This window comes from Nyctereutes procyonoides, unplaced genomic scaffold, assembly GCF_905146905.1.
Source record: "Nyctereutes procyonoides isolate TBG_1078 unplaced genomic scaffold, NYPRO_anot_genome, whole genome shotgun sequence".
In the NCBI taxonomy this organism is placed as follows: domain Eukaryota; kingdom Metazoa; phylum Chordata; class Mammalia; order Carnivora; family Canidae; genus Nyctereutes; species Nyctereutes procyonoides.
The window spans coordinates 10,451,048-10,466,299 of NW_026575133.1; positions in this window are offsets into that span (position 1 = coordinate 10,451,048).

A 15,252-nucleotide genomic window follows, 5' to 3' on the forward strand; every position below is an offset into this window, starting at 1 on the left:
AAATTGCTTCCAAGTCCACAAGTAGATAATGGTGGCAGTGTAGCACAAGACCTGAGCCAAATCTTGGCTCTGTCACCTACGACCTCTGTGTATTGAGTTAGTCTTCCAAATGCCCTGAGTTTCCGCGTCCTTATTTATATATAGATTGTGGATGGCAGCAGGCCTCTTTCAGAATTGTCATGATGATGGAATAGTATAAAAAATCACACATCACTGTCACTATCATGTGAGACTTCAGCATACCTCCAGTATGATGACTTGCTTTAAGTCTCACAAATATTCTGCTTCTCTCTCAATCTGGGCACACATAGCATTGTGATTCCCTACCCAGGTGGTCATTTTAGTAAATTAAATATAACCAGAAGTGCCCTGTCACCTCTCGGTGGAAGCTTTCAGGGCCAGGGTATGCTGATCTCTGTTCATTTCCTTCCTCTACTACAAAGACCAGCATATCACTGAAAGAAGGGGTTGCTCCATTAGCCTAGAGTCAGACACATGACTGCTGGGAAGTAGTACTCCCAAATGACTTTCAAGACTTAGACCTTTGTTGTTTTAGCTCACTGAGATTTGAGCTTTGTTTGTTACTCTGATCTAAACTATGTTACCTTTCTGATATTATTATTATTATTATTATTATTATTATATTCATTATTGATAAAAACCTCACCTTTGTTTTTGACTTCTTGCCAAAAAAAAAAAAAGAAAGTCAATACCTGTTTGATGAGTAACAAGTCTATTTAACTGCTAGTTAATAATAACAATGGTAATGGTATTAGCTTTTGAATATATTATATAGCAAGTTCTATATCATGCAATTTTCTTATATAGTAAGATTAAATTTTTACAATGATGCTATGAAGAAAGTACCATTAACCCATTTTACACATGAGGCAAATGAGAAAGAGATTTGGGTTTGAATCTTGAACCCACCCCCCAAACACTTACTTGTGTGATCTAGTCCAAGTTACTTAATTTTTTTGTCCCATTACAAAGCATTTTCTGGGGATCCCCGGGTGGCTCAGCCGTTTTGCACCTGCCTTTGGCCCAGGGTGTGATCCTGGAGTCCCACGATCGAGTCCTGTGTCGGGCTCCCGGCATAGAGCCTGCTTCTCCCTCTGCCTGTGTCTGCCTCTCTCTCTCTCTCTCTCTCTCTCTCTCTCTCTCTCTCTCTCTCATGAATAAATAAATAAATAAATAAATAAATAAATAAATAAATAAATCTTAAAAAAAAAGGCATTTTCTTCTTTGGGCCTATAAAGGGTATCTTCCAGCATCCAAGCATTAGGAAGGGCTTGAATATAAGAAGGTCAAAGAAAATAAGGAAATAGAAGACTATTTTGAAATTTATATTTAGCTTCTTCTTGATTATAAAGTTCTAACAGGTACATTTTTATTTTAACCATTTTCTCTTTTTTCTCCAAATTTTTATTTAAATTCTAATTAGTTAACATGCAATATAATATTGGTTTCAGGTGTATAATTTAGTGATTCATCACTTACATCCAATACCCAGTGCTCATCACAAGTGCACTCCTTAATTCTGATCACCATTTAGCCCATCCCTCCACCCACAGCCCCTCTAGCAACCCTCAGTGTCTTTTTTATTGTTATGGGTCTGTTTCTTGGTTATTGTTGATAATACTGCTCTAGACATCAGGATGCATGTACCCCTTTGAATCTGTATTTTAGTATCCTCTGGCGTAAATACCTACTAGTGCAATTGCTGGATCGTAGGGTAGTTCTATTTTTAATTTTTTGAGAAACCTTCAAATTATTCTCCAAAGAGGCTACTCCAGTTTGCATTCTCACCGATAGTGCAAGAGGGTTCCCCTTTCTCCACATCTTCACCATCAACAATAGCTAAACTATGGAGACAGCTCAAATTTCCATCAACTGAAGAATGGATAAAGAAGATGTAGTATACATACACAGTGGAATATTACTCAACCATCAAGATCATTATCTTACCATTTGCAATGATATGAACGGAACTAGAGTGTATTATGCTAAGTGAAATAAGTTAGTCAGGGGAAGACAGATACCATATAATCTCATTCATGTGTGGGATTTATGAAAGAAAATAGATGAACATATGGGAAAGGGAAAAAGAAAAAAAGGAGAGAGGAAAACAAGCCATAAGTGACTCTTAATGATAGATAACAAACTTAGGGTTGATTGAGGGGGGTGAATGGGGGATGGACTAATTGAATGAAGGGTGCTTATTGTGATGAGCACTGGGTGTTGTGTGTAAGTGATGAATTCTACTGAATTCTACTCCAGAAGCCAATACTGAAGGTATGTTAACTAACAACATTTAAAAAAAATATATGTTTCTTGGTTTGCCCTTTCCCCCTATATTCATTTGTTTTTTGAATTATCCTTATGAGTGAAATTATATCATATTTGTCTCTGACTTAGCAGAATAACCTCTAGCTCCATCTATGTCATTGCAAATGGCAAGATTTCATTCTTTTTTCATAGCTGAGTAATATTCTACTGTATGTATATACCATATCTTCTTTATTCATTCTCATTAGTTGATGGACAGTTGGCCTCTTTCCATAATTTGGCTATTGTTGATAATGCTGCTATAAATGTTGGGGTGCATTTTCCCCTTTGAATCAGTATTTTTGTATCCTTTGGGTAAATAACTAGTAGTGTAATTGTTGGATCATAGGATAGTTCTATTTTTAATTTTTTGAGAAAGCTCCATAAAGTACATTAAAAGAATCATTCACCACAGTCAAGTGGGATTTATTACTGGGCTGCAAGGGTACTTCAATAATAGCAAATCATTCAATGTGATACACTACATTAATAAAACAAAGGATAAGAACCATATGATCCTCTCATTAGATGCAGAAAAAGCATTTGACCAAGTGCAATATCCACTTATGATAAAAATCATCAACAAAGTAGAGATAGAGGCAACATATCTCACATAATAAAGGCCATATATGAAAGACCCACAGCTAATATCATCCTCAATGAGGAAGACAAGAGCTTTTCTTCCATGGTCAGGAACAAGACAGGGATATCCACTCTCACCAGTATTATTTAACATAGTACTGGAAGTCCTAGACACAGCAATTAGACACCAAAAAGAAATCGAAGGCATCCAAATCAGCAAGGGAGAAGTCAGACTTTCACTATTTGCAAATGACACGATAGTCTATATAGAAAACCCAAAAGACTCCACCAAAAAATTCCTAGAACTGATTGCCAAATTCAGTAAGGCCCCAGAATACAAAATCAATGTGAGGAAATTTGTTGCATTTCTAAACACCAATAATGAAGCAGCAGAAAGAGAAATCAGGGAATTAATCATTTTCTGACTTTCATTTCCCTTTTTCTTTTTCTTCTTCTTCTTCTTTTTTTTTTAATAGTTCCCCTTTCGTCAGGGACACTGAGTTAATTCTTGCTTTGTGCCTATAGGGGCTAAAGTGAAGTTAGGTACTTACAAGTGAAGATGATTCATATTGATTTTTCTATTATCTGCCTCTTCCTATCCATGCTTTTTCTGTTTTGGATCTTTTTCTGCCTGAAAGCAAAAATACTGGCAGAACTTTCTATCTTACCTACCTCTGGTGCATGTTAGAAGTTAAAAACAAAGAAGAGTAGTTTTCATTTTCGGCACAGACTCTTGTAGTATTTCAAACTTCCTACTTAAAAGAATGTATGTCCTACAAGCATAGACCGTGCTCTGCAATTGATCTGGGCCGTGTGAGGCTCAAGGCAGCTCAGAGGGCATTAGAGAGCACCCAGTCAGGGGAATGTTTACAAGGAAGAGAACCTGTCATGGAGAACTCTAGACTTCTGTAATTAAAGAATTAAAACCAGACTATGGAAGGTGAGACATATTTGATCAACATGTCAATTTGCTCAAGTTTGATGTGTTGTGATATATTTTAGCAGCACCTCTAGAAAGTAGTAGTACATCCTGATTGTTACTAGATACCGTCAAGCCTGTCTTCAGGCATCCTCACCAGGACCATCTCCTCTTTTCACATCTTTAATCCCTGAAACTTATTCCCTTCCTTAGGCTTAAAAATAGATTCCAGATCCCCCACCCTAAATTAATACTACATAATTAGTAGTGAAAGCAGATGCAAAAATCTAAGATGAGTCTGAGTGAAACAGATAGGACAGTATGGCAAGCCTGGCTTGAGTGAAAGTAGTTAATAACATCTATTGTTTTTTTTTTAAACACTGATTACATGTGAGTGGTCTAGCCTACTGCTCTACTTAAGATATAAAAGTATATTTATATTAATCTCTGTAAATAACCTGACAACTGCAAAAATACTTGCATAAAAAATTGTTCCTATTTTTGAGGGTTGAGGGAGGCAGAGAATATCCACACATGGAACACATGCAAGTTTTATCTAGGTATTTTAGCCACAAGCAGATACCTCAAATATGACCTCATATGGATCTCCAAAAGCTCCGTGGGAAAAAATAGGCAAATTTTATCTTGGCACATCTTTTTCCTTTGTTTTCCTTATGGAGAGTTGCCTTTTACCTGAAGGAAAACAGTTGTTTTATGAGTGGTTATTCTCTTGTAGCGGAGCTCAGCAAGAATATTTCTGCAAAGTCCCTATGATTGTTCACTCACTCCTTCTTTATGGGTTGCAACCTTGATCTTTCCTCCTCCTTCTGCCTGGACACGCAGAGCAGTGTAAAGACTGGAAACCCCAGAGGGTGGTACAAGAAGCTGGTCCAGTGCATGGCTCATGGGGACACTGTAATGATTATTTAATCCTCTTTGATTTTCCCTGTGAAATGAATCAACAGATCTGTCACAGAATATTTACCAAGAAAAGAATATTCTCTGGATAAAAATTCTGGGCACTATACTTTTACAGTAATTTTAGTGAGTGGGGCTATACAGAAAAATAAATACCTTTTCTTCTTCAAACTTCTGGATAAGTAAAAATGGAGACGTTCTTAGAAGTTGATCTTTTAAAAACTCTCCAGGAGATTCTATGGCATAACATTAGAAACATTTAGGAACTAGTTATTTAATCCAACCTTATGCCATCATCTTGGATTTTCTTGACCGTTTTCTTAAAAGTGGTCAGTCTGGTATATTTTTCTTTTGAATAGATATACTTGACCAAAAGTCCTACTTTATGTGAAGGGATGATCATTTTGAAGCATCATCTAGTGATTTTTACACTTGGATGTGTTTTAGGAGGGATGAACCATCAAGTGTATTTGCAAAAGGAAGATTCTGCGTTTCCATACACCTGAAATACGGGAAGCAATCAGTAGGGCTAGCTGAATGTGATGCCAGAGGCAGAAAGACAACCCTGAAGCCCCCACAGCACTGCAATTCAGATTTTCCTATATTCCTAAGAAGGCTTCAAAGATTACCTGAGAGAGAGCTGCCATATCTGAAGTAGGTTTAACATAGCTGAAAAGTTCCATGACTCATAAAACTGAACTCCAATTGGAGATGTGGACATTTGTTGGATGGACCCTTTCAGAGGCCACAGCCCAGTGAAGACAAGTTAAACTTAAGCAGACGTCTATTTGGAAATAGAGGAAAGTCCATGGAGAAGGTATCTTTCCACTAAACTAGGTTTTCACAAAAGTCATGCAAAATATTTCTGTGACCCTAAGAAAAAAAAAGAAAAGGAGAAATTTGGGCTTCACTAAACTTTAAACCTGAAATGACTGAGATAATACCGAAGCACTTGAGTTTAACCAGAAACGACTAAGATCATAGGTTCTGCATCAAGTAAAATAGGGGTTGAACAGAGAGCTTAAGTTGAGTTTGAGAAAGATAAGATAAAGATACTTTTTTTCTCCTTCACACCTGAGAATATATCTTTAAAAATGTTAAACCTACTATATATTGAATTGAAACCGACCTCTCTTAAATTTCCCTTTATTGATCTTTATTGTACTTTTTGGATTCATGAAAAACACCCTTTTTCACATGACAGCTCTACAGAAATTGAAAGCTAACTCTGATACTTTCTGTAAGTCACTTTTGTTCCAGGATACTCGGGGTCAAAATAATCTGGCTGATAATCCAATTTCTTGATTCCCAAAACTTTCAGCATCTTGGTTTCTTTTCTGCCTACATATTAGTTTTAAGCAATCCTCTTAGAATAGTGATGACAAACATTTACTGAGGAGTTTTGTGGGGTTTTTGTTTTATTATTACTTAATTTTTTTTCAGAGAGAGAGAGAGCTCACATGTGCAGGGGAAAGGCAGAGGCAGAGGTAAAGGGAGAGAGAATCTTAAGCATGCTACACACTCAGGGCAGAGCCCAATGCAGGGCTCCATCTCACGACCTGGAGGTCATGACCTGAGTCAAAATCAAGAGTCAGATGCTTACCAAATGAGCCATGCAGGCAGTTTGACTGAGGAGTTTTTTAAAAAAAAATGCCAAGACTTTGGTCCATACTGCCAAGGTTTTCTGATTCAGTTGGACTGGGATAGGACCCAGACTTGAGTGCTATTTAAAATTTAGACACAAGAGTAATAGGCAAATGCTCACAGAAATTAAAACTCAGACTTGAACACAATAAACAAGGTGAGAGAAGTTCAGGTCTACATGATAATTTCTCTCTTCCTGAATGTTAGTTTTTCATTGAGGCTGCCCTAGATAGCATTTTTTTTTTCATTTTATTTTTTTTATTTTTTATTTTTTATAAATTTATTTTTTATTGGTGTTCAATTTGCCAACATATAGAATAACACCCAGTGCTCATCCCGTCAGTGCCCACCTCAGTGCCCATCACCCAGTCACCCCCACCCCCACCTAGATAGCATTTTTAACTTGGCAGCCACTTAGCTAATTGCACCACCCATCATATAATTTATCTTTCCTCAACTCTTTTCTGCTGGTGAAGTTATTGGAGTACTCATTGTGTCCACATTGTCTAGCATACTATGTCAGTAATGGTGTCTAACACACATGATATAGGTATAAATCATATCATGGAGGAATTTATGGTCTCATAGAAGAGACTGATAAAGATAACTTTGGTGCAATGAACCAAGTGCTACATAGATAAAGCTACTCCAGAGATACAGCAGGAATCAAACCAGGAGAAAAGTTGGATATGCATCTGAAGCTTGGAAAATTCTAGACTAGAGTCTGTAAAGCATAAGCCAGGTGGTAACTATTCCTGAAAAAACTGATGATCAAACTACCATAGCTTCAAACAAGAAAAGAAAAAGTGATCCTAGGGCAATTCAAAAGTATAAAAATCTAAAACTCCTGGCCTATTTACCTAACACTCTGACTTACACCTACTATATTAGTATTCTACAAACTGCAGTCTGGAGCATAATAATTATCAGCAGACACTGGTAGAGGACAGATCCTGATTCCACAGGCCTCAGATGGGGTCTGAGACTCTACATTCATGAAAACCTGTTATTAATATCGCTGATCTAGGGATCACACACACTCAATAGCAAAGTACTGTGGAAACACCAGGAGAGAAAGGAAGATGCCATGTTCTAAATGTGGGTAACAAGAAGGTAACTAATGCTCAGAAGATAAATCAACAGAGCACAGACTTGGAAGCCTCATGGGCAATGTAAGAAAGGAAATTTTCACTAATTGATTTTAATTTGCTACCAAATCATCATCAACACAAATTATTAGACAGATTCATTGCATAAAAGGATGTTCATTGGTTTGGTAAATGGAGCCCGTGTAGGCTTCTGTGCTACCCATCCATCAATCCATTCCCTTGTCATCCTTTCCAAGGTAGAGTTTTAGTGATAGGCCCACATTTCTTTCATTTCACACATGAGTCCATTTCTATGAGAGAAGCGACAAATAGGAAGTGTAAATATGGATCTGGTATGTGATTCAAAAAGACTGCCTGCCAGTCCTTCTCATTCTGTTCCTATTCTCTCCGGCTAATTTATCCTACATGGGGATTCATGTGCATGTCAAGGAATATTGGAACAGATTGGAACAAAGCCTTCCATCCAATTTCACTGCAGATTTCAAGTAGCAGTGTAAGATGGCTTAGGCAAAATTCTCCCACAAGTCTGCATCAGTTCACATTGGGATACCTACTCAATTTCAGATATATCGAATGTTTAACAACATGTCACTGTTTGAAACTCAAAAAGACTGCTCCCAGGGTTTCACAGGCTCCTTCTGGTTCTCTGCTCCCTTTGCCATAAACAGTAATGCTATTCCTATTATTCTGCTTGTCAGAGAGACTTTTCCTGTGCCATGTGGTATGATTCTGCTAAAATTTCTTTATGTGACCTAGCATAGTCTGAGCATAGTGAGACTGATTTAATTAGAATTGTCTCTACTGGGTAGTGAGCCACAGAAGCACTGATGGAATATCTTAAAAGCGTAAAAATTTGGTCTTCATTCTGGATATGCTGCATTAGAATCTCTTATCAATTAAACAAACAAACAAAAACAAATCTTACGGGTGATTTCAATACAGACCCTTGATTGAGAAACCCTGGATTAGATAAAATAAATATTTTAAAAATATAGGTTGTTGGGTACTGGAATAAAGGGCAGAAGATTTTCTTTTCTGAAGAGCTGTAAGATCTAAGAAGATACTGAGAGACATTTTATATGCAATCTACAAATGAGAGCTTAAAGTCAGGATTTTGGATTGGCAATCTATGGATACTGTACCCTAATTTCTAGGGCACATTCAAACTCAAACAGATGCATTTGTAAAAGATATTAATATAGAGGAGCTATCAAATCTCTTACCTGTGAGAAATGGAAAAAGACAATAAGCAAATAAAGACCATTCCTGAGTGACCAAATTAAAGTTTCTTTACAGTGGTCTTCTAGGTTTTTTTCACTGATCAAATGGGTGATGCAGATGAAAACTTCTACTGTATGGACATAGCACATTTTGTGTATCCATTCATCTCTTAAGGGCATTTTGATTGCTTCCTATTTTGGGCCATTATGATTAAAGCTGCAATAAACATTCACAAGAAGGTTTTTATGCAGATATGTTTTCAAATCTTCTGGGAATACCTAGGGGCACAATTGTGGATCATATGGTAAGACTGTTTAATTTTGTAAGAAACTGACAAACTGTTTTCCTAAGTGGCTATACCATCTGCATTTTCACCAGAAACAAATGAGTTCCTGGTGTTCCATGTCTTACCAGCATTTGGTGGTAGTGTTTTGGACATTGAATAGATGTTTAGTAGTATCTTATTATTATTTTAATTTGCAATTCCCTAACAACAAATAACGTTGAGCATTTTTTCATATGATTATTTGGTATATGTAAGTTTTGATGAAGTATCTCTTCATTCTTATGCTCATTTTTCATCTGCTTATACATTTTATTGTTTAGTTTTAAATATTTATTGTATATTTTGGATAGAGATCCTTCATTAGACATATATTTTGCTAACTTTTCTACTAGTCCATGGCTTGTCTTTTCATTCTCTTAATTGTCTTTTACAGAGCAGAAGCTTTTAATTTTAGTAAAGTCCAATTTACCAAATTTTTCTTTCATGGACTGTGTTGGTATTATATTTGAAGTCTCATTACCAAACTCAAAGTCATAATGACTTTCTTCTGTTTCACAGTTAGGTCTATGATACAATTTTAGTTAATTTTTATGTAAAATGTAAGCTCTATGCCTGGGAGATTATATATATTTTGTTAAAAAGACTATTTCATCTCCATTGGATCGACTTTGTTTCCTCTTTTTTTTCCCCCTCATCCCCCACCTACCTCCCCTTCCATTGACTTTGTTTCTTTGTCAAAGAACTCTTGACTGTATCTGTGTGGTTCTGTTTCTGGACTGTATACTGTTTCATTGGTATATCTATCATATTGCCAACACCACACTGTCTTGATTACTGTGTTAAAATAAATATTGAAATCAGGTAGTATGTGTCCTCCAAATTTGTTTTTCTTCAGTATTCTGTTGGCTATCGTGGATCTTTTGACTCTCCACATGAACTGTAAAATCAGTTTGTTAACATGTACAGAATAGTTTGCTAGGATTTTGACTAGGATTGTAATCTATAGATCATGTTAGGAAAAATTGACGCCTTAAAATATTAAGTCTTAATATCCATGAACACAGACTAGCACTCTATTTATTTAGATTTTCTTTAATTTTGTTCATTAGGGTTTTGTTGTTTTCTACATGTAGATTTTCTTATATTAGTACCTACATTTATACTCATTTAATATACCCATATATTTCATGTTTTTTGCCATGACTATAAATGGTTTTGATTTTAAACTTAAAATTGCGATTTTACTGATAATGTTTTTGGAAAGCAATTGATTTTTTTGTATACTAGTCTTAATATTCTGTGATCTGGCTATACTTACTTGTTAGTTCCCAGAGTTGTTTTGCCAATTCTTTGGGATATTTTAGATCTGAGAAGAGAGAGGGTTTTGTTTCTTTATTTCTAATGTGGGTTCCCTTTATTTTATTTTCTTGTCATATTACACTCCCTAGGACTTTCAGTGTGATATTTAAATAGAACAGATGAGAGAGGATGTTCTTTCCTTTTTCCCAATAGTATAAGATGGTATCTCCACAGTCTCATCTTTATGTATAAGATGTAGGATTTATGTAGGTATTCTTATTCAAGTAAATGTCCCTCTCTTCTGGGTTTGCTGAGAGTTTTTGTTATGAATGTCTTCTGTTTTTGCTTTTGAAGTTTTATTTGGCTGTGGTTTTTCATACTTATCTGCATTTGTTAATGTAATCATATAATTTTTGTTCTTTAATCTACTGATGTGGAGGATTACATTTATTATTTTTCTTTTAAATATTGAACTATTCTGTGTACCTGAAATAAATTTTACCTAGTTGTGGTGTATAATTTTTTACACATTATTAGAATCAATATTTTCAATATTTTGTTGAAAATATTTTGTTTGTGTCCATCGGGGGTATTGGCATGTTGCTTCCCTTCTTATAATGTCTGTCTGGCTTTGGTTGTAGTGTAAAGTTAACCTCATAGAATGAGCTAAAAAGTATATACTTTGCTTCTATTTTCTAGAAGAGATTGTGGATCATGGATATTATTTCTTCCTTAAATGTTTGTAGAATTCACGAAGCATTCTTTAAATATATAACTTTGTATTTTCTTTTTTTTTTTTGAAGATTATGATTATTTATCATTAAATTCAATTTCTTTATTAGGTGAAGGGCTATTCAGGCTATTTTCCTGTGGGTGTGTTTTGGTAGTTTTTGTCTTTCAAGGAATTGAACCATACCACCTAAATGATCAGATTTGATGGTATAGAATTGTTTTACAGTATTTCTTTATTATCATTTTAATATCCATGGACTCAGTAGTGATGATTCCTTTTTACTTTTTTTAAAAAAATATTTTATTTATTCATGAGAGACACAGAGAGAGGCAGAGATATAGGCAGAGAGAGAAGCAGGCTCCCCACAAGGAGCCTGATGCAGGACTCAATCCCAGATCTGGGGATCAAGACCCAAGCTGAAGGCAGACACTCAACCTCTGAGCCATCCATGTGTCCCTCCTTTTTACTTTCTGAAACTATTAACTTGTGTCTTTTTTTTCCTTTTATTCTTCTTTAGTCTGGCTAGAGGTTTTATTAATTTTATTGACATCAATTAAAGAATTGGATTTCAGTTTAGTTCATTTAGTTCATTTACTCAACTGCTTTACTCTTTTCAATGTCACTGATTTCTGCTCCAATTTTTATTAGTTCTTTTCTTCTGCTTGCTTTAGGCCTAAATTTCTCTTGTTTTCTAAAGTGAAAGATTAGGTTATTTATTTTAGATAATTATTTTTTAATTATACATTAAATACTACATATTTCCTTTAAGCACTACTTTCTTTGCGTTTCTCAAATTTTGGTGAGTTGTGTTTTTATTTTCATTTAGTTCAAAATAATTTTAGCTTTCTGTTCATACTTATCAACATGTGTTATTTAGAAGTATATAGTTTTATTTCTTAATATTTGAGTATTTTTTGGCTATCATTCTGTTATGATTTCTAGTTTATTTCTATTTTGATCTGAAAATATACTTTGTGTATTTGTTAATATTTATTTTATGGCCCAGAATACAGTCCATCTACATTAACGTTCAATGTGAGCTTCAGCTTCCCTAACTACTCCTTCTCAGGTAGAGTCTATGTTTTATAGTGCTAAGGTTCAGGAGAGGGGAAGTTTTTTATACTATTCTACTTAAATCTCAGTCTTTTAATGGACTTCTGTCTTAAGCCAGTGACCTTCATAAGTGTTTCTTTCTGTATCACTTCCTTAGTTCCTTTTTTTGTTAAGACAGGGAGGCAGAGAGAGCTGGAATGAAAAGAATCTCTTTCCACAGCTCTGGAACAAGCTTTAGTAAAATCAGCTGCCACTCTGGGAGAGCTGACTTTTGTTGTAAAAAATACAGTGGACATACTTCACAAGGATTATTCTTCCCCTCCCTCTGCCAAGTCTGTAGGCTTTATCAGATCTTCATCATTTGCAAAAACATGATGAGGTTCTTGGAGATAAAGACTATGAAAGTATGAGGGCTTCAAAACTAAGGCCCCCAGGAACTTCTGATTCTTAGGCTAGTCTATACTCAAGACTCCCGGAGTTTATCAAAATTATCATATAAGTGTACCTACCAGTTTATGGCTCCAATAGCCTCTGCTCTAGGTAAGCATACCTCTATGGCTTTCTGATTTGTCTGTCTCTGTAAATATCAAAGTGGCAGTTAACCCTACAAACTCAGTTTTCAGATGAGTCTAGGAAAGTAATTGATTTTCAGTTTGTGTAGCTTTTTTCTTGATAAAAGGGTGAGAATGATGACTTCCAAACTCTGTATGTTGTAGCTAAAATGGAAAGTAATGCCTTTCATTTGAAAATTAATGCCCCTCAGTCCTGAGAATGTTCAAATTCTTTCTTATCTTGTGCTTCTGTTTTCCTGGAATTTCTGTTAGTTGTAAAACTTCTTAAATTGACCTTCTAATTTTCCTGTATTTTTCTCCTATGTTTTTGTCTTTGTGGGGGGTTGAATGGTGACCCCCCCCTCAAACATTATGTCTATATCATATTCCCAGAACACTGGAACACTGTCTATGGCCTCCTTTGATTTTAAAAAAAAAATTCAATGAGGCTGTATGTTAAATGACAAGTATCTTTATAAGGACGCAGGAAGAAGAGACACACAGGAGAAGAAAAGGCTATGTGAAAATAGAGACCAAGACTGCAGTATTGTCACAAAGTCATGAATGACTTCAGCCTTATTCAATGAGGCTGTATGTTAAATGACAAGTATCTTTATAAGAGACGCAGGAAGAAGAGACACACAGGAAGAAGAAAAGGCTATGTGAAAATAGAGACCAAGACTGCAGTATTGTCACAAAGTCATGAATGACTTCAGCCTTGAAAAGGTGGGAGAGGCAAGGAAGGATTTGCTCTTCAACCCTTCAAGAGAATGTGACTCTGCCAAAACATTGATCTCAGACTTCTGGCCTTCAGAACTCTGAAAGAATAAATTTCTGTTATTTTAAACCAACAAGTTTGTGGTAATTTGTCATGGAACTTCTAGAAAACTAACATACTGCCCATTGTTCCAATCTTGGTAGTATTTACCCAAGCAGATCTTCGAATTCTTTTGACTTTCAAATCTCTGCTATTCTAACCTTTTAAAATATTTCATTTATTTATGCATTTGAGAGAGAGAGAGAGAGTACAAGCAGGGGGAATGGCAGATAGAAGGCCAGTGAGAAGCAAGCTCCCTGCTGAGCAAGGAGCCCTATGAGGGGCTCAATCCCAGAATCCTGGGATCCTTCCCTGAGCTGAAGGCAGACACTCAACCTCTGAGCCACCCAGGCGTCCTATATATCAGTTTGTTCTATTTGCTTGTATTAATTATCGTATTGTTGAGGTTACCTTCTATTCTTTTCAGTGGCACTATTTTTACCAATTTCTTTCTTTTTTTATTAGTTGTTTTTGTCTTTCTTACTAAAAGTATCACTGAAATATTTAGTATAACCTGGCTATATACTCATAATTTACAGTAATTTACTGAAAAGTTGGTTGGAATCTCCATGTTTGTTGATGGTGGGTGATCAGGTGGCCATTTTATTAGAAAATCCTGAGTGTCAGTTTGTAGGATGTTTTCTTCTGGACTAATAAGTTTCTTTAGAGGTGAATTATGCAACCTTATTCCTAGAGATATATACCTCAGAGCCAGAGTTCTATGAGGTGGAGGTCACACTGGTCAGTGTTGGTCAATTCCTGAGTGTCAGTGAATTACAGCATCCTGCTCTCCAATGCCTGAGTTCCATAATTCTGCAAGGACTTTCTAGTTACTATTCTCCAGGAATTAAACCTTTCTTACTGGTAGATAGAAAGAGGTGGGTTTACCTGAATGAAATGGAGGAGGACATCTCTGATATTTTTATAATCTTTCAAGAATTCCTTTTTTTTTTTTTTTAGCATAGTCCTCACACATGCCTTAAGAGTTTCAAAATGCTGCTATATAAGACCTTTCCAGAATACCAAACATGATTAGGCTTCATATTGGTATCACTACTCTTTGAGCACCTATATTTCTTCTTTCTCTTTTTTTGTTAAATCATTTTGCACTCTTCCATCTGCTTTGAATCTACTCAAACCTGTTCAAATTGTTCTGTTGCCATTGTCTACTCTCCCGTTCTATTAGACATTTAGGATTTGTAGCATTTGTTAAAATGCATTTGTTTTATTCTAACAGAAATATGAAAATAGTATGCCTATATTAAGGTTTTTTTAAGCTTTCATAAAAGGGTAAGTGCAGCTACACAATTCTGTATTTGCTTAAAAATTTATATACACTCAAATATACATATGTATCTACAAATATATATACGTACAATGGGGAACAAGATAGAATTATATTCATCAAAATATTGTATAATGGATCAAACTCTGAGTTTATGCAGGGCTATACAGGGTTTTAACTTACTCTTTTTACTTCTCTGTAATTTTTAAGTAGCATAAGGATTAGTTTTTCAAATGTAATCTATTTTTTCTTTAAATCAAGGTTTTTACCTTAAAGCATTATAGTGTTCTTTGCTATGCAGGTAAAGCCATTTATGTCAAACAATGAATTCTTCTTCATTATACAATCTGGAGAATACTACATAAGCATTTAAGACAAATAATTTGAACATAAAAACTCAAGGACTCAAACTAAGAAAATACCTTCAGGGAAGTCCAGTCATACACATTTGGCATAAAGCCACTAATGTTCAAATATAGTCAATGCATAATAAAACCCTTAAAACCA